At 35.4% G+C, this 25,806-nt stretch overlaps 1 protein-coding gene across 3 annotated transcripts in view; it reads left to right on the forward strand.

The window, feature by feature from the left end:
* The window catches only part of RANBP17 (RAN binding protein 17), a 384,409-nt gene that overhangs the window by 144,977 nt on the left and 213,626 nt on the right, over window positions 1–25,806 (forward strand). The window lies entirely within an intron of this gene.

Genomic DNA, 25,806 nt, shown 5'->3' on the forward strand with positions numbered 1-25,806 from the left:
AGTTAGAAAATGTTAGAACTCAGAATGGGCACTTTCCAAGCTGTTTTCTACAGATCACAAGGCTCTTGCAAAAAAAGAAGTTAACAGGTTGATAGTACTGGTAAAAAAAAAAAAAAAAAATTTGCCAAATAAATTCAGAAAAGCCAACATACTGTGGAAATCTCTTGGAAATTTGTAATGCATACTGGCATATTAAAGATTTTAATCCTTAGCATTTATCAAAATTACTTAACCATAGAAACTTTTTCAATGAGAAATACCTACTAATATTTTGCAAAATACAATCTGAGAAAAGCTGATCTAGACTAACCACTTCCTTTTATAGGTAAAGAAATATCTAGGTACTCCCCTCACCCCCTCAAACCCAAACCAAGCCCACTGCCATCGACAATTCTGACTCATACAGACTCTATAGGACAGAGTAGAACTACCCCATAGGGTTTTCAAGGCTGTAAATCTTTTATTTATTTATTTTTTTGTACTTTAGATGAAGGTTTATGGATCAAACTAGTTTCTCATTAAACAGCACACATATTGTTTTTTATATCATTTTATTACATTGGTTAACAACCCCACGACATGTCGACAGTCTCCCTCCTTGACCTTGGGTTCCCTGTTACCAGCTTTCATGTCCCCTCCTGCCTTCTAGTCCTTGCCCCAGGGCTGGTGTGCCCCTTTAGACTCATTCTGTTTTATGGGCCTGTCCAATCTTTGGCTGAAGGGTGAACCTCAGGAATGACTTCATTGCTGAACTAAAAGGGTATCTGGGGACTGTAGTCTCAGGGTTTCTCCAGTCTCTGTCAGGCCGGCAAGTCTGGTCTTTATTTTTGAGTTAGAATTTTGTTCTGCATTTTTCTCCAGCTCTGTCTGGGACCCTCTATTGTGATTCCTGTCAGAGCAGTCAGTAGTGGTAGCTGGGCACCATCTAGTTGTACTGGACTCAGTCTGGTGGAGGCTGTGGTAGATGTGGTCCATTAGTCCTTTGGACTAATCTTTCCCTTGTATGTTTAGTTTTCTTCATTCTTCCTTGCTCCCGAAGGGGTGAGACCAGTGGAGTGTCCTAGATGGTCACTCACGGGCTTATAAGACTCTAGACACTATTCACCAAGCTAGAATGTAGAACATTTTCTTTATAAACTATGTTATGGCAGTTGAGCTAGATATTCCCCAAGATCATGGTCCCCACAGTCCTCAGCCCAGCATTTCAGCTCCTCAGGGAGTTTGGTTGGATCTCTGGAGCTTCCATGACCTTGACAAGGCTGTAAGTCTTTACAGAAGCAGCCTGCCACATAATTCTCCCATGGAGCAGCTGGTGGGTTCTAAGTGCTTTAACCACTGCACCACCAGGGCTCCTTTCCTTATCCCCCAGTTCTTTAGAAATCAATGACTTGCCTATGGTCACACAGCTGTAGACTCAGATTGGAACCTAAACATCTTCCTGGTCATGTTCTCTTAGTTTTCTGATCAAATTTTAAATGTAGAATGGAAAATTATTTGAATGAGTAGACAGTTGGAGGTGGTTTTGTGATATACTGTGGCAAGATAAGAGAATGGAATTCTAACACTGACAGACCCCAGGTTACAAACATCCGACTTACGTACAGCCTATAGTTATGAACCAACCCCTGTAAAGCCTATTATATTAAAAATTCAAGGTACATACAGTGGTTCATAATAACAAACAGGTGCTGCTTTGCAGCGAGCATCAAAGCATTAGTGTTTTTACTGTATTATTATGTTAAAGATGTTTTAGTGTATCTGGAAGAATTTTTTTAATGTTTTTTGTGCACAGAAAGGTACACTGTATACACTTAGACAAACATTTGATTAACTGATGTTAGATTCGAATTGTACCTAACTGTTCAAGCTTAACTACCAATTCAATTTAAAGACAGACTTAGGAATGGACCTCGTTCATAATCCAGAGATTGCCAGTGTAGTGCTTCTCTTGTTTGCCTAATTCTAAGAGTTTCTAGGTTGCATGTTAAAAATAAAGATTCTCAGACTCTTATTCTGGCAGTTTTGATTTATAGGTATGAGATGGGTTATCATTTGCCAGGTCTTATAGGAATGGGTCTAGGATTTCCAGAGGTGGATCTTTATAAAATTTTAAGAGTTGCATGATCCTCAGTGACTAGAGAATTGGTATTATCTTTCTACACTGACAGAAAGATGACTAAAAAAGACCAGATTCTATGACAAGAAGTGCAGACAAACCTCGCTTCATGTACACTTAACATCTGAAAGTCATGTATGTGTGGAGAAGAAGGTTATTGGTTTGTTTGCTTATTTGTTGCCTTCCAAATACCCTGTAGTAGCCATTATCTGAAGTAGTTATAGAAATTGTCTACTAAGTAGCAATAGGATTATTCAAAGCTATACATTTTAATCAACATGATAGATTATCAGCAAGCTCTATTAAGTTCTCTTTTTATAAATCAGTGACTCATTAAATTCAGGTTTGACTTTTTAATTAAGACTGTTGCATTCACCTAAAGGGACAGAGTGCCTGTAATTTTAAAACATCTAGCAATTTTTACATGCAAAACTGTGATAATATTTGGCCTGATAGCATAGCCCTTATAGCTGATACCTGTTGAGGTTCTATGCAGACAGAATTCTCAGTGAAAAGGGAATTAATTCTGATGTATATTGAAATGTCTGCTTTTAAATGTATATTGATAGTTAAATCAGCCAATGGCAGAAAATCAAACAAACATCATTTGGAATAAATAAATGTATATAATTGTATATTGTCATAAACTAAGATATTTACAATCTTATATGGGACTTTGTGTGTTAAATGGAAACATTTCTGAAATTTGCTGTATGTGTATCTTTTCCTTAAGGTCTTTAAATTTATGGCCAAGCTACCTACAAAATTTTCCATTTTTTGTCACGTGTTGTAAATTAGATTGAATTCCCTATGTATTAGATTGAAGGTCCGTTTGTGAAATTTTCACTTTCAAAGTTATAATACTGTTATCTTTTGTTCTCCTACTTATTTTGTAACCCACTTTTCCTTCATGTTTTGACTTCAGAGAAACCAAACTAAAGTGTCGTTATAATATCAGGGTTCTTAAAAATGTTCATACCTGTTGACCCAGTATTTCATATCTGGAAGTCTAGCCTGAGGAAGTAATTTGGATGCAGCTAAAGCTTTTATATCAAGGTATTTATCCCAGTGATATTTAAAAGAGTAAAAGATTAAATAAATTATGTGTTACAGCCATATGATGAAATATTAAGCAGACAATGAAATTTGTTTACACTGAATGTGAAATTTTTGTACCTTATCACCTGTATTACTACTTTCTAGGCACAAGCACTGTATCATTCAAGGCTTTTTGCTTTTATTCAGAAGTTTTATTGACAAGGTATGATGTTTTGGTATAATGTTACATTGAAAAAGGGGATAATAAATTATATACACATAAATGTTCTTTTAAAGTCACCAAAGAAGATTGGAAGAAAATATATTAAAATGTTAATATTGTTTATCTCTGGATTTGTATATTTTCAGTTCCCTTTCCCAACTGCCCAAATAAAGGTATTTAAAAAAAAAAAAAAAAAAACCTCATAATATCAAAGGATAATCTCTCCACACCAAAAGGAGTAGAATCTAAAAGTCTGAGGGAGAAAATATTTGAAGGACCCTCTTCTTTCTCATTGTCAGTAAATTCGTTAGTTGAAGCTATTTTTTTACTCAATACCAAGGTAATGAATGAATAAAAAGATAAAGACATTAGTGGACAGTGATATCAGTGAAATAAAAGATAGGGTGTGTAGAAAATTTTTTATAGAAATCTGAGTTGGATGGTTGTTCTTATTAGGTAGCATTGAGTCGGTTCCGACTCAGAACGACCCTGTGTACGATAGAACGAAACACTGCCCGGTCCTGTGCCAGCCTCACAGTCGTCGTTATGCTTAAGCCCGTTGTTGCAGCCAGTCTGTCACTCCATCTCACTGAGGATCTTCCCCTTTTTTGCTAACCCTCTGCTTTACCACGCATGATGTCTTTCTCTAGGAACTGATCCCTCCCGACAATACGTCCAAAGTATGTAAGACATAGTCTCGCTATCCTTGCTTCTAAGGAGCATTCTGGTTGTACTTCTTCCAAGACAGATTTGTTTGTTCTTTTGACATAGTATATTCAGTATTCTTCTCCAACAGCACAATTCAAAGGCATCACTTCTTCTTTGGTCTTCATTATTCATCGTCCAGCTTTCACATGCATAGGAGGCGATTGAAAAAACACGGCTTGGGTCAGGCACACCTTAGTCTTCATCTTTGGTTTTCAACACTTTAAAGAGGTCTTTTGCAGCAGATTTGCCCAATGAAGTGGGTCTTTGGATTTCTTGACTCCTGCTTCCATGAGTGTTGATTGTGGATCCAAGTAAAATGAAATCCTTGACAATGAGTTCGGTGGGGTAATTCTAGTAATACCAGAAGTGGACTTCAGAAGAAGTAAAAATGGTCATTATGAGATTGGTTATTTGGAATTGGGAATTTATTTCATTTCATAATATGCTAAACAAGGCAAATATGAAGAATATTTTCTCTTCTGGAGGACTTTGATGTTGCAGTTATAGCACGTCAAAAAATTTTCACAGATAAAATGTGGTAGGGACAGAGTTCAGACCTGGTTTGGTCAGATTCCAAAGCACTTGCTCTATCTGTGGGTCATATTTAGGATTCTAATTTCCGTCTAACACATGCCTTTTTGGTTGTGGAAATAAAAGATATATCTCAAGTTACATTAATTCATTATTACTTTTTTACTGAAAAGAGATAATTTATCTTTCTCTCACCTTACTAAAAAAGAGAATAAAATTTTTCTGACTGTGTTCCTATTTGTACTGCAGCAAGTTTCTGAAAAATTGAAGAGTGGATTACTATCCCAAAAGGGGGAAAACAGTTACAATTAAGTCCCTAAAACTGCATATACTTCGAAGTCATCACTGTGATATGTCTAGAAAGGTGGTTCCTGGAACTCTAGCATACATAAGAATCCTCTAGGAGTTTGTGAAGTGGTGATTCCTGTGTCCCTCAGAGATTACGATGCAGTAGATCTGGGGAAGAACCTGGACATCTGTATTTTAAAAAGCCCTCCTAGTGATTTTGATGCATAGTGTCCCTGAAACACACTTTGAGAAACACTGGTCTCGAAGTTCTACCTCCCAGTTCACATATTGGATAGCCTATCAAGGGGGGATGACTTTATAAGTCCCCTCACGAAAGTATTTTTGGCTTGCTTGATTTAAATTGCTATTTGCCTGTTTGGCTTAATGAAATCCTACTCATTCTAGTATTAAATAAATGCTAGTTGACTAAGTGGGTATTTGATATTCATGTCTTTTAGCCTTTTATTCAAAACTTAGGAAAGGGCACAGTAATTCAGTATGTCTGGAAAAGTATTTACAATATATGTTAGGAGCCATAAAAATGTACATACTCTTTGATGCAACAATGCCATGTCTAGAAGTCGATTATTAGGAAATTATCAATCCTCGCTGCATTAGTATTTTTAGTGGTAAATTTAGGATAAACAGAATAACATCTATCAATATAGGAATTCTTGAAATGACTTGAGAAAATGCTGATTTTACTAGGATACAGTACACAATATTAAATATGTAATATGATATTTATGATATATAATGATGTGATATCTACGATGATATAATAAAAGGAGGACAAAAAGACTACAAGGGAATAAACTAAAGTCTTTTCTTTCTCATAGCACAACTACAGAGAATTTTTTTTCTTCTACTCTTCTGAATTTTCCAGTATTATTTTTTAATTAGAGAAAAAATTAATTTAAAAATAACTGTTTTTATGTCTTCACAGTTAATTTGATTATACAGATGGAAGTCTAAGGATTTTCATATTACTTTCTGTCATACTTAGTTTCATAGGATGCTATGAAGTCTGCCAAATGCACATAGGTTTGCCGTTCATAGTAAAGTTGGTGTTTTAAAACCTTATGTTGTTCATCGTTTTTTAGTACTTCATTGACTTTAAGGAATTCTATCCTCATGTGTGTACCGTTTGACTATAGCATCTAGAACATAATTGTTAGATCGGGGCAATTACCTTTTGAAATAACTGGGAACACTCAGGCTACTTTTGGTGTGGAGCTGTTAGACATAGAAGCTCTTTTATAAACCTTGGAGGTTTTTTTATTAAAAAAAAAAAAATTGTTTCATTCTTACCTGTGTAAAATTACCAAAATGATTGTAGTTAGACTCTACATTGTCACAGTATTTAAGTCTACACAGTATGAAAAATGTATATACACCTAAAAAGAACATCACTACTAAAAGTAGTAAAGTGCTTTGATAGCAATATTAATCCAATGTTAAGCCCTTTTCATTGAATAGTTTAATAGTTTTGAGGTCCTTGAAGTATTTTAACCACTGCTAATTAAAATTGGACCTACTGACTGACTGGTCTGCTTTCTTGTATTTTGAATGTGTTTCTACATGCTTCTGCTAATGAGAAAGTAAATTATGTAGTACAGTTTCAGTGGAAAAAAAAAAATCTGTCAGAAGGGTGCAGATCTTGAGGCTGTGGTTTTTAACTTACATGAAACACTTTTTTTTAGAATGGAAATTCCAGAGTTTTTTTTTTTTTTTTGGCGATTTATCAATTGTGAGTATATTTTTCTCAGTGTAGAAAAAGAATGTTCATGAGCCTAGGGATACTTTACTTTTGTGGTTTTACGGTGCAGGACCAGGCAGTGTTGTACTTGGGTTGCTATGAGTCGGAACCAACTCCATGGCATCTAGTAACAACAATAACATACTATAATAGCACTGTAAAGTTTTGAACTAGAGAGTATCTTGACAGATCAGATGCTACTTTGAGATAGTGAAAACATTAATTAACCCTATATTAAAGCTGAGGTCCAGTGAGGTTAAGTGACTTGCCCAAGGCCTCATGACTAGTAAGGGCTAGAGAGAAAACTACAGCCTAGACCTCTGTTTTCCTAATGTAAGGCTCTTATCTAATTACATGCTTGGATCATTCCATTAATACATTTCTCACAAATAGAGCCCATGTCAGTGTTCACTGTAATCTAAGGTTTTAAGTATATTTCTAGAATTGTAAATAAAATCCTAGTATGTGTTACAGTATTTTTTCCATATAGTATATTCACAATAAAAATTAAGTAATTATAAAAATAAATAACCTAGCTTTTCAATTGGTATAAGTTGGCTTTATTTTATACTGCTAATAAAGGCACATTATGCTCAAGCATTGCAATTATCACTGAAATGTGCGTCCATTAACTGAAACATTAGGCTGAGTATATAATTACTGTCTAGAGCCAATATCTTTGTGAAGCTGCATCTACAATGCTATTAAGCTATAAACAATATTTGTAAACTAATATTTAAATGATTCAGAATTGATACCATCTCTTGCAAACTTAAAAAGAAATACTGTTAACATTCAGTTTGATTGGTTTCTTATGTACTTAGAAAAATATGATGGAAATTCTCAAGGATGGTTAAAATATGTGACTGGAGATAGATGAATTTTAATACAGTTGCTATAACCTAATACATATTAATCTTACTGAAGTCTTTCATCTATACAAAATAAAATGTATGTAAATTCCTTTCATAGTAAAACTGAATGGCTATAACCAAGCTTTTTAGTTCAGATAGTCTTTTTAGGCCTATCAATGCAGAATTGCTTTTAAATCTGGATGTTTGTATTGAGTGTTGAAATCTACCTGGATTTATAAAAAGTCTCCACTCTTTACAACAATGTGTCCCACTTTACTGTTACTACATTTAAAAGGGTGTTTTGACAGCTGTTGCATATAGATGGCTTCACAATTTCACACAATGTACTTTTCTAACTTTTATAATTTACACATTACTAAGTCGGAATCAACTCAATGGCAGTGGGTTATATAACAGTACTTAATTTATTTTGCACTACTGAAGTTTCACTTCAGTGCCATGGCTTGGGCGTACATATCCACTTCATACAATGAGGAGGACAGAGTCAAGAGACTTGCTGCCTAGTTTTGTTTCTATCAATAATGCTGCATTTTTTTAGTGAAAAATATTTTCATTTTGGACATGATTTCTGTGCCAGTTTTTTGCATTTAGTAGGTCTGTGGCCTTGGGCAATTTTTGTAACTTCTCTAGGTTTTACTTTTCCTCACTTAGCAGGGCTGTAATGAGAGTTAGAGATAATAAATATAAAGTGCTTCACACAGGATTGGCATTTTCTAAATCATCGCTATTAGCATTACTTTAGTTGTGTACCCTTGGGTAAGTTATGTATAGCCAAATCTCAAATTTAGCCCATGTAAAACGAAAGGATTGAACTAGATTAGGAGAAACGGGTTTAAGGATCTTTGAAATAATATGCAGACATTTTATTATACATACTTAGAAGATTCATAGTATTCATCAGATTCTCAAAGTGTTTATGAATCCCCCAAAAGAATAAACACTAAACTAGGTGATTTCTGTTTTCTTTTCAAGTGGTAAAATTTCATGATTATATGTTGTACAGTGTATCTCAATGTTTTCAGAGTTAGGGAGATTCTGAATTTTTTTAATCAAGACCTCAGAATATAAATGTTTGCTGCTGTCCAAAGGTAATCATTTCAGTCATCTGGCTTCTGGTAATGGTGGAGTAACTTGTATCAAATAACCTTAAAAATTATAACCCAGACCCAAAAGTCCCTTATAATTTCAAACCATATGCAAATTATTATATTTGAAAGGAAAGAATTTTCATCGATTTAAGATTAATTAAATTAGCCTGTATTTCTTTGTTTTCTTTAGTTTGTCATCACACAAGAATGTGAATGACTACTGATACTATTATTTCTTTTATAAGCAGAAATGACCTAGCTGTCAAATGAGGATAGCCAATCAGTATAAGTTATGGCCTATATTGTCTTCCTGAGTACGTCTACAATGGGAAGTTATTCTTTCTGTCATTTGTATTATTCATAAAGAAATTGAATTTTGAACTTTTTTTCGTGATAATCATGGAAATTGATTTTTTTACTAATAATTTATATAATTATGTAAAATTCCAGTCTACATAGAAGTTGAAAGAATAATATAATGAATACCTTTATACCATACATTTTGCATGTTTTATCGCTCTCATTCTTTGTCTTTATGCACGTTTACATGCACATATTGTATATAAACTCTTATTTTTGCTGAACCGTTTGAAAATCAGTTACACACATCATGATAGTTAAGCCATAACTACTTTGTATGGATTTCCCGGGAACAGGGATCTTCTCATACATAAACACAATACCATTATCACACTTAATAAATGTAACAATGATATAAGAATATTATTTAATATATTGCCCATAGTCGAGTTTCCCTGTTTGCCCCAACAATGTCCTGTATAGCCTTATTTAAAATGCAGGAACCAGAGATCATGTATTGAGTTTAGTTGTCATGTCTTTTTAGCCTGCTTCAATATAAAACGGTTATACCACCTGTTGTTCTTTCACAATAATTCACATTTTTGGAAGTAAAAAGTTCTACAGTTGTATTTTTCTGGTTATTCCCTCAGTATTAGATTCAGTTTTAACAGTATTGCCAAGAATAATACCTAGCTGAAAAAAGATAATTCTTAATAAAAATTTTTGCAAAGAGAGCACTTCAGACCAAGGACAAACTATGTAACAAATAGATTTTTTTTAAAAAATCCAAAACTGTAAACTTTAAATGAACACAGTTATTCTGGATATATCAAATCTGCATTACAGTGTTATTGCCTACCTTCATGGTCTTATATGTAGGAAATGAGCTACTTTTTAGTTTTCATCCAAGGTTTCTACCAGTGTTTTTAAATACTCAGTGTCTTCAGTTTGAATGCTTTTGTTGAATAATCTTTCTTAGAATCTAAGTATTATTGTTTCACATTTTCCTTGGATTTTTTTGAAAAAACTTTTTTTTTTCAAATAAGGATTGTGACACTTTACTGAGAGGGAAGAAACAGTGGGTCAGATATGTAGTCTTTTGAGAAGTGTGCTTTTCATAAGTGAAAGCAGAAATTGTTAAGCAGTCTATTGAGAAGTTTCCAATGTTGAGACCCAAAGAGAAAGGGATGTGAATATATTATCTTGTTGTTTAAATCATTATTTACTCTTCTATTTTCATTTGCCTCATGATTTTAATGATAGTTCCGGTATGCTGAAATTATCACTTTTTAACTTGGACTTTTTCTACAAACTGGATATTTTCATTTAGATTCTAAATTTAAAGAATACTTTTAAAAACAGGAATGTATATGTTTACCACAGGTATGATCAAGTCACAAAATGGTTACTCTTTACTTTCTCCAATCTTGCTAAGAATCCTCTGCCTTCATCTTCCATCAGTTTGCTTTCCAGTAGCCCAAACAGGGGAACAGTCAGTTTTTGAAAAATGTACAGCATCTTTGAACACCTGTTTTAACTATAGAGCTACCTCTCAGAAGATACATTCCATCTGGTCATGTTGGGAAATGTGTACACATTTTAAAGCTTTGGCTTGGAATTGCTTTAAAATGATGCAGTAATATTACTGAAAAATCATTTAGTTGCTACTACTGGCAATGGTTTTGTTTGTTTTTTAACATATATATGAAATTGTTGGAAGTAGCCTCCAAAACTCAACGATGATAGCCCCAACATCCAGTTTCTTATTTTGAGTACCTTTCAGATGCCAGACATTGACTTGCTCAGCCTACTGTTACCATCTCAGGCCCAACACCACAATGGAGCACCAATCTGAAGCAGAACACTAGATGTTGGACTTTGAATCTCTCCCCAACCCACTTGCCCATTGAGAAACCACGTGGCTGGCTCCCCTATTTTTACTACCTCATCTATTTTTCTCTTTCAAAACCAAACTTTTTTGAAGAGTTGTCTGCATCACTGATCTCCATGGCCTTCATCACCTGTTCATTTCTCAGCTTGATCATGTTCATTCTTTTACCCTGTTCCAAGTTATTCTTTTTTTTTTTAATTTTTTAAAAATTAGTTTTATTGATGTATAATTTACAGAATGTATAATCAGTGTGTTTTGATGGAGGTATATACACCTATATAACAATCACCACAATCAAGATATAAAACATTTCCGTCATCACAAAAGGTTCCTGTGTGCCCCTTTCTGGTCAGTCCCTCTTCCCAGGCAGAGGCAACCACTGCTCTGCTTTGTATCACTATAGATTTGTCTTTTTTAGAGTTTCATACAAGTAGAATTACACAGTAATGTATTCTTTTGTGTCTAGTTTCTTTTGCTCAGCATAATATTTTTTAGATTGACCCATGTAATTACATATTTTGTTTGTTTTTATTGCTGAATATTATTCCAGTGTATGAGTGTACTACAGTGTATTTATACAGAATTATACAGTATATACTCATTCTCTCGTCAAATTTATTTTTGAGACTGAGCATTTTATTGCATACTTTTACATTTTATCGATGAGTAGTATTTCTTCAGGAGCCTGGGTGGCACATGTGTTTTTCAATCTGCTGCTAACCTACAGGTTGGCAGTTTGAACCCACTCAGTGGCTCCGTGGAAGAAAGTCCTGGTAAACTGCTTCTGTAGACGTTACAGCCAAGAGAACCCTGTGGAGCAGCTCTGCTCTGTAACGTGGAGCCACCACGAATCGGGGGCCTATGGACAGCAGCTGACAGCGATAGTATTCCATCCTCCTGATGTGCCACACTGTGTTTATATTCACTTGTTGATGGATTTTTTCCCTTTTTTCTTTTTTCATTTATTATGACAAAAGCTGCTGTGAACATTAGTGTACAAGTCTTTGTGGAAGCATGTTTTCATTTCTCTTGGGAGTGAAATTGTCTGGTGATAGAATAAACTAAAAGAACAGTGGCTATTGAGTTGACTACAACTCATGGTGACCCCATGTGTGTCAGAGCGAACTGTGCATTATAGGATTTTCAATGCTGATTTTTCAGAAGTAGATCACCAGACCTTCCTTTCAAAGCACCTCTGCATGGATTCAACCCACCAGACTTTTCAGTTAGCAGCTAAGTGCATTCATTAACTGTACCAACTAGGTGATACAGTAGGAAATGTTAACTGTCAAACTGTTTTCCAAAGTGGTTATACCATTTGATATTCTCACCAGTAATGTATGTGTTCCAGTTATGCCTCATCTTCACCAGTACTTGATATTGTCACTCTTTTTAACTTTAGCAATTCTACCGAGTGCTTAGTGGAATTTCATTGTGATGTTAATTTGCATTTAGCTGATGACTAATGAGATTGAGCATCTTTTCACAGGCCTTTCATATATCTTTTTTTGTGAAGTGCCTGTTGAAGTCTTTTGCCCATTTCTTATTAGGGTATTTGTTTTCTTATTATAAACTGTTCTTTATAAATCCAGTAGACCCGTCCTTTGTCAGGCATATGTATTGTGAATGTTTTCCCTCCATGAAATGGTGTTGGATTTTATCAAATGCCATTTCAGCATCAGATGGGATGATCATGGTGGTTCTTTTCCATCATTCAATTAATGTGTTGTATTTATTGCTGTTAGGTGCCATTGAGTCGGTTCCAACTTATAGTGAGCATATGTAAAACAGAATAGAAACACTGCCTGGTCCTACGCCATCCCCACAATCGTTGCTGTGTTTGAGCCCATTGTTGCAGCCACTGCATCAGTCCATATTGTTGAGGGTTTTCCTTTTTCACTGTCTTTCTACTTTACCAAGCATGATGTCCTTCTCCAGGGACTGGTCCCTCCAAATAACACGTCCAAGGTATGTGAGACAAAGTCTCCCCATCCTTACTTACAGGGAACATTCTGGCTACACTTCTTCAAAGACAGATTTGTTCCATGGTTTTTTTTTTTTTTTTCAGTATTGTTCACCAGTACCATAATTCAAATGCATAAGTTGTTTTTTGGCTTTCCGTATTCACTGCCCAGCTTTCGCATGTGTATGAGGCAATTGAAAATACCATTGGGTCAGGCGCATCTTAGTCCTCAAGGTGGCATCTTTGCTTTTTAACACTTTAAAGAGATCTTTTACAGCAGCTTGGCTCAATGTAATATGTACATTGATTTCTTGACTGCTGCTTCCATGAGCTTTAATTGTAGATCCAGGTAAAATCAAATCCTTGACAACTTCAGTATTTTCACCATTTATCATAATGTTACTTATTGTTCCAGTTGTAAGGCTTTTTTGTTTTTTTTTTGTTGTTGTTGAATTATGATCCGTACTAAAGGCTGTAGTCTTTGATCTTCATGTTTCTGGGTTTTTTGTTTTTTGTTTTACCAATGCCATTCTTGCAGGGGTGAGGTGGTATCTCATCATGGTTTTGATTTGCATCTCTCTAATGGTTAATGATTGCAAACATCTTTTCATGTATTAAGTTGACCTCCTGAATGTCCTCTTTGGTGAAGTATTTATTCATGTCCTTTGACCATTTTATGTTTGGGTTGTTTGTCTTTTTGTTGTTGAAGTTTTCTATATATTTTAGAGATTAGAGTGTTCTCAGATATGTCGTTGCCAAAGATTTTTTTCCCAACCTGGAAGTTCTCTTATTACTCTGTTGATAAAGTCTTTTGATGAGCGTGTTTAATCTTTAGGAGGCCCTAGTCATCTAGTTTATCTTCTTTGGAGTTTGTGCATCTTTAGTTATGCTTGATATTCTATTTATGCCATAAATTGGGGCTCCTAGCATTATCCATATGTTTTCTTTCATGGTCTTCATAGTTTTAAGTTTTGCTTTTAAATATTTGATCCACTTTGAGTTAGTTTTTGTGTATTGTTTAAGGTATGTATCCTGTTATATTTTTCTGCAAATGATATCCAGTTTTGCAGCATCTGTTCACTTTTTTTCATTCTTTTTTCCTTTTGCTCCTCAGACTCAATAATTTTAGTTGCCCATCTCCTAATTTGCTTATTCTTCTGTCTGCACATATCCACTGTTGATCTCCAAAGTATTTTTCATTTGAGTTATTGTATTTTCTAGTTCCCATTATTGTTTCCTTTCTATAGTTTCTATCTCCTTATTGAAATTCTTGTTTTGTTCATGTGTTATTTTCCTGATTTCCTTTAGTTCTTTGTCTGTGTTTTCCTTCAGCTCTTTAGGCATACTTAATACTATTATTTTAAAGTTGTTGGAGTCCCTGTGTGGTGCATATAGTTAACATGCTTAGCTGCTAACCAAAAGATTAAAGGTTTGGGTGCACCCAGAACTGCCTTGGAAGAAAGGCCTGGCAGCCTACATCTGGAAAACCAACTACTGAAAACCCTATGGAGGACAGTTTTGCTCCAACACATGTGGAGTTAGTTGTCATAAGTCAGAATGGACTTTATGGTAACTGGTAGTCTGTGCATTATCTGGGCTCCTCAGAGATAGTTCTGTCGCTTCACTTTATACTTTTGAATGTGTTATCCTTTCCTGTTTCTCTGTATACTTTGTGATTTTTCTGTTGTGAAACTGGAACATTTGAATATCATAATGTGTTAGCCCTTGAACTGGGGTTTTTCCCCTTCCCTAAGGTTTAAAACTTTTTTGTTTTAATTGTTGAAGGCTGTAGTTGTCCATCTGCTTAGCAACATCCTCCAACAGTTTTTTCAAAGACTTCCCTTCTGGATGTGCACGGACACCAAGGTCTCTGTTTCCCCGACCATGCCTAGCTAGTGTTTTGAAAAACAATTCCTTGTACTCTTAGGGTGAGAGGAGGGGGTGCCTTTTCCACTTTTTACAAATTGGCTCTGTGCTGGGGCCGTTTTTCAAGATTTGTTCTGGCTTGCAGTACTATTAGGGATCAGCCTGAGGTGAAAGTGTAGAGTCTTCTTAAGTGTTTTTGTGCATGCATTTTGCCCTGTTCATTCATTTGGCTTTCTTACTTTCCTAGTATGCCCAGTTCTTTTGAAAGCTCAAACATCTGAAAGAAATTCTCCCTCCAGCCCTTCCTTCAGCCCTTGGGTGTTTATTGTATGCTCCATTTGCACTGTTGTTTAGCCCTAGGTGGCTGTGGGTAGTCACAGTCTTTAGGCATTGCCTGCTGTGCCCTATCCCCACCACCATAAGCTCTGAGATAAGCCAAACCAAGAGTAACACCCCACTTCATTCCTCAGGTAGCCCCCAGATAGATCAGAATAGACACACACAGTAATCTGCTAGCAAAGTCTGCTCTGTTCACCCTAGTGCCAGAGATCAGTACCCCCTCTCTGGGAGCACAGTCCACCACCACCACCACCACTTTAAGATGGCCAAACTGGGAAGGTAGAGGAATGCTGGCAATCAAAGCTTCCCTACTGATTAAAAGTCACCTTTTTCCTGATTAAGCATTCACTTAGTTGATGCAGCCATCTGTTTTTCAGTCTTCTCAAGTCGAGTCTACCAGTTTCTGGTGGTTTTCCTTGGTGATTCTGCAGGAGAATGAGAACATGGAAGTGCTCATGTCACCATATTGCAGAAAGTCTCTGTTTATTATCTTTTAAAGTAATTGAAGAATGAGAGGGAAGTTTTTATATATGCCACATGTTTGCTCTTTGACACTCATCTCTCTGCACAGATATGTTTCTGTTTGCTTTTTGGGTTTTTTCCCCCCCATTTCAAAAACTTCCTTTAAATTTCCCTGTAGTACAGGTCTGTTGGCAATGGATTCTGTCAGCTTTATTCCTCTGGCTGAAAATTTTTTCATTTCACCCTTATATTTTAAAGATATTTTTACTGGATATAGAATTCCAGTTTGGTGTTTTCTTTCAGCTAATTAGAATGTGTCCTGTTATGTACCTGTGAACATTCCGGAACTGTTTCTGATATTCTGCTCTGAAAGTTCACCTTGCCGTAGTCTATGAACTCTTATCTCTGTCTCCTCAACTCAACTTCCATATTCTACTTAGGATTCCCCTTTCTTCTCTGAAGTTCATAGTGTTCTCAGGGATCCCAATTCAGCATTGCCTGTTGTCCATTGTCACAAAACTATTGTTTCATATTTTAATTACATTTTCTTATTGTTTAAGGCAAGAGGGTAGACCTAGGCCCTCTTCCTATGTGGTGGCTAGAAGAGCAAGTTTATTCTTTTGGAAAAATTTTAAAATATGTATTTTTTGGATACACTAGGAGCTATACTTCTGTTTTACATGCTGGAGATATATATGTGAACTGTACAAGCCTGGTATCTGTTCTCATGGAACTTACATTCCAGAGGAAACAGAAAAACACTAAATAACTAAACAAATCAAAAAGATAACTTAAGATAATAGGTAAGTGCTATGAAGACAATAATGCGGAATGCTATGATAAGAGTGATGGAGCAAGAGTCTACTTTATATTGGAAGAGCTTGAAAGCTTTATCGTGACAGTAATATTTGATCTGAGACTTGATTGATATAAAGTAGGGATTGGCAGACTGGGCTGAGGGCTGGCTGCTTGCTTTTGTAAATAATGCTTTATTGGAACACAGCCACACTCATTCATTTACATATTACCTGTGGCTGCTTTGGAACTACATTGACAAAGCTGAGTAGTTATGACATTGATGATATGGCTCACAAGGCTAAAATATTTATTATCTGGCCCTTTAAGAAAAATTTGCCAATCCCTAGCATAAAAGATCCACACTGCTTGCTACTTGAGCTGAGATTACCAGTGACTATAGTACTTTTAAAGCTGGTATATGCTTTTCTACCCTTAATGGACTTTTAGCAGCATTCAACATAGTCAACTACTTCCTCTTTGAAACAATTTTTCCTTCCCTTTAGCTTTTCTGATACCATGTTCTCTTATTTGTTTTTCAAACTTCTTTGGCTGTTCCTTCTTAGTGTTTTTTTGTGTACTGACCTTCCTCAATCTGACCTTTAAATATTGGAGTTTCTTAGGGCTAGGCTGAGGTCTTCCTGTGTTACTACTCTTTTTTCTCCTAAGTATCATGTACCCCTGTGTTTTCGGTTACTATTTATTTACTGATAACTTCCAAATATGTATCTCTAGCTAGACCTGTTTTCTGAAGTTTAGACTTATGTGTCAGAATATCTCTATGACATCAATTTGTCACTTTAAATTTAACAATTTTTAAATAGAGCTCAACCCTATGAGGCAATTCTACTCTGTCTTAAAGGGTCTCTATGAGTTGGAATCATGACATTGCCTCCAAAAGCTGCTTCTATCTCAGTAAATAACAGCTAATACTCATGTCAAAAACCTAGCATTAATTCTTATAACCGGTCAGTCACCAAGATCTTTCAGCTTTTTCTTCTAAGTATTTGATTTTGTACTGTGCTGCATGTTTCTGGTCCAGGCCACCTCTTCATGACCACTGTGGTAGTTTCCCACAGTTCTACGCATATCCATTCCTGAATCCCTCAAAGTGGTCCATCAGGTACCATAGCCAGAGTGATTGCTTTAAAATGGAAATATGTGGCTCCCCATTGGTTTTAGGTTAAAGACCTAAATTTTTTCCCTGGTTTATTGAATCTATGGAAAAAACTATTCTCTGTCTCCCTCTCCAACCCCTCTTCCCCTGCCCCACCCCCCTTCTCTGTTCTTTAGGTTCTCTGGCATTCTTTCAGTTCCTAAATCCTGCAAGTGCTTTACCACGGCCTTTGCATGTGTTATTTCTTCAACTTGGAGTGGTCTTTCCTCTCTTCTTTACCTAGCTAATTCCTACACTGTGTTCTCTGGGCAGGCTTCCCTCGCGTTCTCTCCTCCTCCATCTTTGGGCCTCTATCTATATGATTTCATATTACTTTGCCCTTAGTCTTCAGAGCACTTATACAACTGTGATGAATCACAACTATAATTAATGTAATTATTCGTTTTTCTTCCTCACAAAACTATAAGGTCCATAATGGAAGGAATTGTATCTGTCTCGTTTACTGTCTTATCCTCTGAACCAAGCACATTTCCTGACATTCAATAAATATTTTTGCAATGAAATCATAAATGAGTATATTATATGTTTTAATTATCACAAAAACCTTATAATTACTCTTTGGGAGGGTTTTAAACTCCTTGGGAGAAATTTAGTAAAGAATAATAATAGATAATAAAAAAAAATTTTTTTTATAGCTGCCATTTATTGAGCAACTCCCATGTGCCTTGTCATTCACTGTTACATGCACAATCTTATTTTCACCTCACAACAACCCTACAATGGAGTTAATCTTATCCCCATTTTTACGTGAGGAAACTGAGGCTCAGAGAGGTTATTTCTCTTGCCCAAGGTAACACAGTTAATGAATGGCAGAGCTAGGATTCAAACCCCGTTGTTCTTTCTCCAGAAACTGCTTCACTGTGTGTTGCTACCTCCTAACCAGATTCTTACTGGGTAAACTCCTGCAATTTTTAACTTTACTATAGGCTGCCAACTACTTTATTATATGTTCTCTCCATGTAATTGAAAGGATTAAAGTTAAACAATCTCTATACATACTAGCTCATATATTCATTTATATTTTATATTCACATAATATAGAAATACATATATTTCTTAGATTTAAAAATGTGGGAAATATTGAAGAAATACTGAAATTTAGTCATTTGGTTTGAGTATTTGAAGATATACTCTGAAATAACTTTGCAATAATTACACCCAATTTAAAAATAAACTTATTCTTTTTGACAGTCAGTTTTTTTCTTAGTGCCATATAATAGGTTTTGACCCTAGGTTGGAAATTACTCAAAAATTCAAGTTAAATAATGAAATGTTTCACATTTTCTCTACCTTAGAACAAGCAATAAAAAATGGATTTTTAAGAGTCCATTTCTTAACTGAGTTTATCACATAAAGTGAGGCCCTGCTTTGAGACAACATAGCATAGCTTCATTCCATTATTACTGCATGGTTTAGGAGTCTAAAGATGCAGCTACTTCAATGATATATTAATGGCATGAATTCATTTTTATTATTTCTTTCAGCATTGGCAAACTCATTCTTGTCATGAGGCATCTTACGTTTTTGTAATGCTCATGAAGCATAGGTGGAGTATTAGCCATGATATTTTTTGGAAGCATAGGTGGAGTATTAGCCATGATATTTTTTGGAAGAGCTAAATATGTTGCCCCTTCTCCTGTTTGAAAGCCCTGGTGGCACAGTGGTTAAGAACTCAGCTGCTAACCAAAAGGTTGGCAGTTTGAATCCACCAGCTGCTCCTCAGAAACCCTATGGGACAGTTTTAGTCTGTCCTGTAGGGTCTTTATGAGTTGGAATTGACTCGATGGGAATGAATTTGGTTGTTTTGTTTTTCATGTGTTTGAGAGTTTTGCAGACAATATTGTACTTCTTTTCTGAAATTTTCCATGTTTTACAACTTCCTTTCATAAGAAACTCAGCTACTTATATATGCAAAATGAAAATGAGTCCATGGAACATTTGATCTGACCACAGTAGTACCATATTGTAATTGATAACAATAACCCTCATCATCATCAAGCCTTGTTTCTTAACTCCGTTTCACACTTAAGTTTAATACCTTGTAGCCTGCTAAAATGATCTTCATTACAGAGATCACAACAACTCTTCATTTGCCTCTTCAACCCTATAGGATAGCATAGATTATTAGACCTAGTAGTTCCTGGTTATTTTGTGGAATTCTCAAATTTTGTATAAGTTTGTCATCTATTAATTGGTCTGTTAGGTTTTTGGAGCCCTGGTGGCGCAGTAGTTAAGAACTCAGCTACTAACCAAAAGGTCAGCAGTTAAAATTCACCAGCTCCTCCTTGGAAACCCTATGGGGCAGTTTCTACCCTGCCCTATAATGTCACTATGAGTGGGAATCGACATGATGGCAATGGGTTTTTTTGTTTTGTTAGGTTTTTATAGTAGCTACTGAACTTTTATAACCATCTTATTCTGAGTACTTTCTTAAAGTCTCATTTATTAGCTTCCCATATCATCTCACCGTATTATCTCACTTACGTGAAATGGAATTTTTTGTTTATTTTTAAATAAAATTAAGTGATATCCATATACACAAGAGTATTGAAATTCCAGACTTGGCCTTGAAAGAGAACAGTTAAATTAGTATTAGATTTATAAGGCACTGAAAAAACAGCTAAATTATTTTTTTTTAAACTAAACAACAATTAGTAGTTTTTAAGAGGGCAAAATAGACTGTAAAATTCTGGGATTTACTAATTCTCTAAAATAGAAATTGTGCACATATATAAGGAAGGCTGATAGAGATTTTTAAATATAAGATTTGAAAATTGAATGAGGGAAATCAGCAATTTGGAGGAGGAAATATATATTTTTAAGATTCTTGTTCGGAAACTTCTTCAAAAATAATTAATACCTATGGAAAACCTGACTGAACCATATTGGGGACATCAAGTATTAGCTTTTGGAATGCCATATAACTTCAACTCTGGGAAGATATAGTCTTTTCAGACATCACTAGAGAATTAATCATATGGACTGACACTGGATTATGGACATTCTCCATATCCAGTCTTAAGGATTTCAAAAATTATCTAGGACTAATTATTTTGCCCGTAGAAGCAAACTTTTGATTGCTGATCTTCTCAAAACTTATTTCTAAGGGGCCTTGAAAATGATCAGTTATGATTAGCATCTTTATTATTGTAATCTATATTCCAAGGTGATTTTTTACTTTTGATACCATTGTCTCTCCCAACTTTTGTAGAGACTTTCTTTGCCTTGCATACAGAAGAGAACTAGCTAATGGAGGATATGCATACCTGACTTTTTTTCCTCTCCGAAGAAAGGAGAATTCATCCACTGCCACTGTACCTTTTTTCTTTTGTTTTTTGTCTTGCACAGAAGACTGGCATCTCCCTGTGAAGGGCTTGTGGCAAATCTGTCCAACTCCGTTTCTTCCTCCCTGAGAATGATCTGATCCATCATCACCTGAACCAGGGATCACACTCTAAGGGTCCAGGTGAGGGCAAGTCAGTCTATATGTTAAGCTGATTTCTTTTCTGGCCAGGTAAGTCACACTCAGGCATGATCTTACTCGGCATCAGTTAGTTTTAGCTTTTAACGTTTCCTAGTCAGAATTGACTTGACAGCAGTGGGTAGTCCCCAGAGAGAGATACCATTCATCTGTCCCTTACTCCTAGGGCCCACCTAAACTATTAATGCTTAGTCACATCATTATAAAAATTCTCTTTGGTGAATAATGCTGTAGTTTATAGGGAGGGTACTTGCACATCTTCAATTCTAGAAATCTTCAAAGTAGTATGTGTGTGGGGTGAAAAGAGAGAGACGGATGTTGAGACAGATAGGTATTTCTGGTTGCAATTTTAGTGCTGATCCTTGTCTCTGTTTCATCGAATTTCTAAGAGTTTAGAGGAACTGAAAATCAGTTCAGCATGTATCATCTTGGACCTTTGTAATTTTAATAGCTTTAGTTTTGTTTGTAGATGTCTTGGAACCTGAAGTAGATTCAGAATATTGGAGCTAACGTTTGCTTACGCCCATGGTCATCACAAAGGTCTTTTGTTGGTTTGCCATGGATTCTTTCATTTAATGTCAGAGTGATTAAGGGCAAAGAGTAGAATTTCCCTCTTCTGTACCAACATCCATATACTAGTTACAAGAAGAAATTTATGATTACTCCTCAGGCGAGTGGTCCTAGCTAATTGAAGCCTGGCATTGTACCTCAATGCTATCTTCAAACTTGAGCAGCAAATTAGGTCTGTAGCTATGAGACCATTTTCTAGATAACTAATTTAAAAAAAACGTTTTTTAATTGGGAAAAAATCTACCTTGTACATTACATGTAGTTTTGTTTTAGAGGTGACTTTTATAAAAAAAAAAAAATTTTTTAATCATTAATTCGTTTTATCATGGTAATGACACTACATTTAATTGTGAGGAAGACAAAAGTAGTTCTCCTCTGATACACCTTGTCTCTGCCGTTCACCAACACACACAAAAAAAAAAAAATTTTTTTTTTTTTTTAGAAGTAAATTGGGCTTTTTACCTTATCCTATTGGCTAATTTTCCAAGTGATTCATAAATTATGACCTGAAGTTAATACACTTCAGTGTCTTCGCTACCGTTAAGGAGAGAGTCCTAGTTACAGGGAATAAGAGAGATTATCTCTTCTGAAATTTTATAAACCATGAAGCAAAACGGTGTATCACTTTTACCTCTGACCTCTTTAGAAGCATTGTTTTGCGTTTATTTCTCAAAAATGTCAGTAATAGCTTTGAGCAAAAGAACTTCTCTTTTTTGCTGGAAAAGCAACTTTTTCAAGTATCCGTTGTTAAAAACCACCTGGTATTTTACCATTGAAACTAAAGTACTTGTTTACTTGATTCTGTATTACTATAATTAAGTTAGCATGAATTTGGAAACCAGATTTGTTGGGCACAAATCTCTTGTTCTTTTCCCCTTATGTTTAGTTTAGTTCATGTAGAATAGAAAATTATTTATTGAGTTTTAAAATGTTTCCACTGATACCTCTCTTGAACAGGAGTGGTATTTATTTCACTCCGCTTCAGATTCTAATAGAAAGTTATTTCCCACTAGATCATGACTATTTTAAGACGATTAGGTTCCTATATGTGCATTGTATGAGTATGTAAACATATCCTAACCAGATCATATAAATACATGAAGTAATTTAAATATTTAGAAAATGGAATTACATTACTAAGCCAGGAATGTCATGCACATTTAAATCTGTGTTGTAGTTTAGAATCTGTCTTGTCGTGAACGCAGTGGGCATGTTTCAAAGGCTTAGTAAGTAGCGCAGATTTCCCTTGGTGCTCTTGGGCTTGGACAAATCAACTACATTGTTGAAGGGTTGTAATTTTGAAGAAATTAACAAAACGGAATGAAGCTTGTGTCTTATATTTGACTGGCTTTGGGAGTACATGTATACCTAAAAGAGTGCGATTTTTAAAGATAACCTTTCCTACTTTATTCCTTCTTATGCAATGGCCTTTCTTTTACTTTTGTAACCAGTAACTTTTTAGTTAGACACATATATGAACGTTAGACATTTCAGTGTTTTTAGAAGTGAAATCGTTACAACATCTGTTTCAATAAATGAATGGAACTAAAATGTAAAGACTTGAAAGATCAGTTTATGGTCCTTAAAACATCAGAGCCAAATCAGCTTTCAGTTATCTACATAGAGGTTTATAGATTTTAAATATACAGATTATAGATTTCCTGTGATAATATTTCTGTTCTATACCATTTAGCACATTTCAGAGATAGCTCACTTACCCTGCCCAGTGTGTGTGTATAATAAGGTGCATGCTAGCTGATTTTACCTTAGGATAAGCAAAACAAAATTAGAAAGGTAATTTTGATATGAAAACTAAGCAACTGATCCATTCGAAAGCCAAATATGTGATACGTGGATTCTCCCATGCGTAGATAGGGGTACTCTGCCTTTTCTAATACAAGAAGATGCTACTGACCCACCGTAAACTTCTGGGTTGCTGTTTCATTAAAATATGTTGGATTTGGAATAAAACATAGTCTCTTGTTGTTGTTGTTAGTTGCTGCTGAGTCAATCCCGACTCCTGGCGACCCCATTGTACAGAGTAGAACTGCTCCATAGGGTTTTCAGGGCTGTGGCCTTTCAGAAGCGGATCACCAGGCCTTACTTTCAAGGTGTCTCTGGGTAGGTTTGAACCACCAGCCTTTCAGTTAGGTGTCCAGTGCTTAACCATTTGCACCACCCAGGCATTTTGGAGATGGCATGCTGAAATTGGGGAGTTCTTCCCTCATTCTCCCTTTCCACTTAGGATTTGATTGCATTACTCTAGTAAGGAGTAACATTAAAATCATGTTATACATTTCCTTGTGTCCATTTTCTGTACCCTCTGTAGGACCAGAAAAAAACAAAAAAGACCAATGAGTGACATTTCTTCTAAGAAGCTCTTTAAGGAATCTAAGATGCCAGAACAATGCTATCATACTTCCTGAGTAGTGGCAGCATGGAATTGAATAGGAATACCCTACCTAGCTTTTCTTTTGGTGACTCTTACCATTAACCCATAGAAATGTGTATCCTACTCTTATCTCTACTATACCTTCAAGTCATTCGTTTGATTATCTGATAGCTACAAATATCTCAAGTTAATAACTACAGAATATTTCAGAAAGGTGGTGCCTGCCTCACAAAATGTCTTTGCAGTTGCTAAAATCTTATTTGACTTGAAACAACTAAATTTAGCCAGCTCTCTAAAATTGTATATTGTTAGAATATGCTTCTTAAAACAAACAAACTATGATTTACTTTCAGTTCTGGAAATATTCAGAAGGATTTGTTATCTCTTGCAGACCTTTCTGCTCACTACTAATGGGATGAACACAATATATCACTTTTATAATAGTGAGCTATTAAAGGCAAGAATAAAGCAGTCTGAAGCCCATAAGTGCTGCCAACAGCTCCTGCTTTAATGAATTCCCTTTTAGATGTCCATTAAATGCTCATGGCAAATGTACTCATAATGGAAATGGCAAATCTAAATGGGTAGATATGAATAATCCATGGAGTTTAAATTCTGTTTATGATCATCTTCACATTTAGTTTTCAAGACAACGCAGTTTAGTTTTCATTACAGTTTGGAATAAAGAGGACAGGGAGTAATTGATTGCTTCAAGCAGATTAAAATCAATGGTTTTCTTTTCAAAGAACCAGTGCAATGCAGTAATTCCAACTTTAAACATTGATTTAGGGTACTCAACACAAAATGTTTTGTGCTGTGTGAACTTTTATTTAGAAAGACTAATATTAATTTTATTTCCCTATATATCTATATAGTGAAATATAGAGGTTGTTAGTAGCATGTGCATGACTTAATAGTGATCTATATTAAGTCATTTGATATTATTGCAGTCGTATAATGAATCAGTGAGATTCCCGTCATCACTGTAATACTGTTTGTAACCCATTAGCACAGAGAAATTACAGCCCATCATACATCATTACTGTGATTGAGGCTTTATTACCATATTCTCAAATCGCTTGCTTGCTATAAAACTAAATAGACACAAGACAACTATAGGTGGAGTATAGACTATGCATTATTGTGCTACGGTAATGAGGGATTATTGTACCATAATGGGGTGAAACTTATGAGGAAAATTAACTTGGCAGTAATAGAAAACTGGAGACTCTTTTTACATTTGTTTTTATTACTTTAAAGGTCAAATATATTTGTTATACTCAGGTTATTGTTTATGTATTTCATAAATCATAGCCTCTTAATATTTTTTAAAGGTTCCCCCCCCCCGCCCTGTTTGTATCCTTTTATAGTCTAACGCACTTCGGATGCTTAGGAGTGGACTTCGAATCTGCATTTTGCTACTCTAGAAATTGGACATCTCTGCTACGCCTGAAAATTTGAAGGGTGGGCATTAAATCGTCCAAATTTTTCAGGACTCTGTACATTTTATTAACAGTGTGAATAGGTCAGTGGTCTTCTGGCTCTTCAGTTGAAATAATAAGTATATGAATGCAGCAATATTCAAAGCAATGAAGAGAGGTAAAATATGAAGCAGTTGCCTGGGGCCTGTTTACAAAAGAGTTTTGATGTTTCAAAGAGGGAAGTAGAAGAACTATATTGCCTCTATATTAAAAAATATTCCCACGACACTAGAACATGCTAGTTAAATTGTGCATATGTTCATCAGTCTCCATTGAGTCTTGTTTATGAGCTCTAACATTGAGAGCATGGTTTAGAAGAGAAGAAAGCCAAGCACACTGACTTTTGAGCTCAGGTCATTGCTTGCGTCCATAGCTCTGTCTACTGCAGCATGGCCTTCTGATTTGCACAATGGCAATTTAAATAACAAATGACAATATAAAAATCAGAAACTAGCATAAAATA

Source organism: Elephas maximus, chromosome 2 (assembly GCF_024166365.1).
Source record: "Elephas maximus indicus isolate mEleMax1 chromosome 2, mEleMax1 primary haplotype, whole genome shotgun sequence".
NCBI lineage: Eukaryota > Metazoa > Chordata > Mammalia > Proboscidea > Elephantidae > Elephas > Elephas maximus.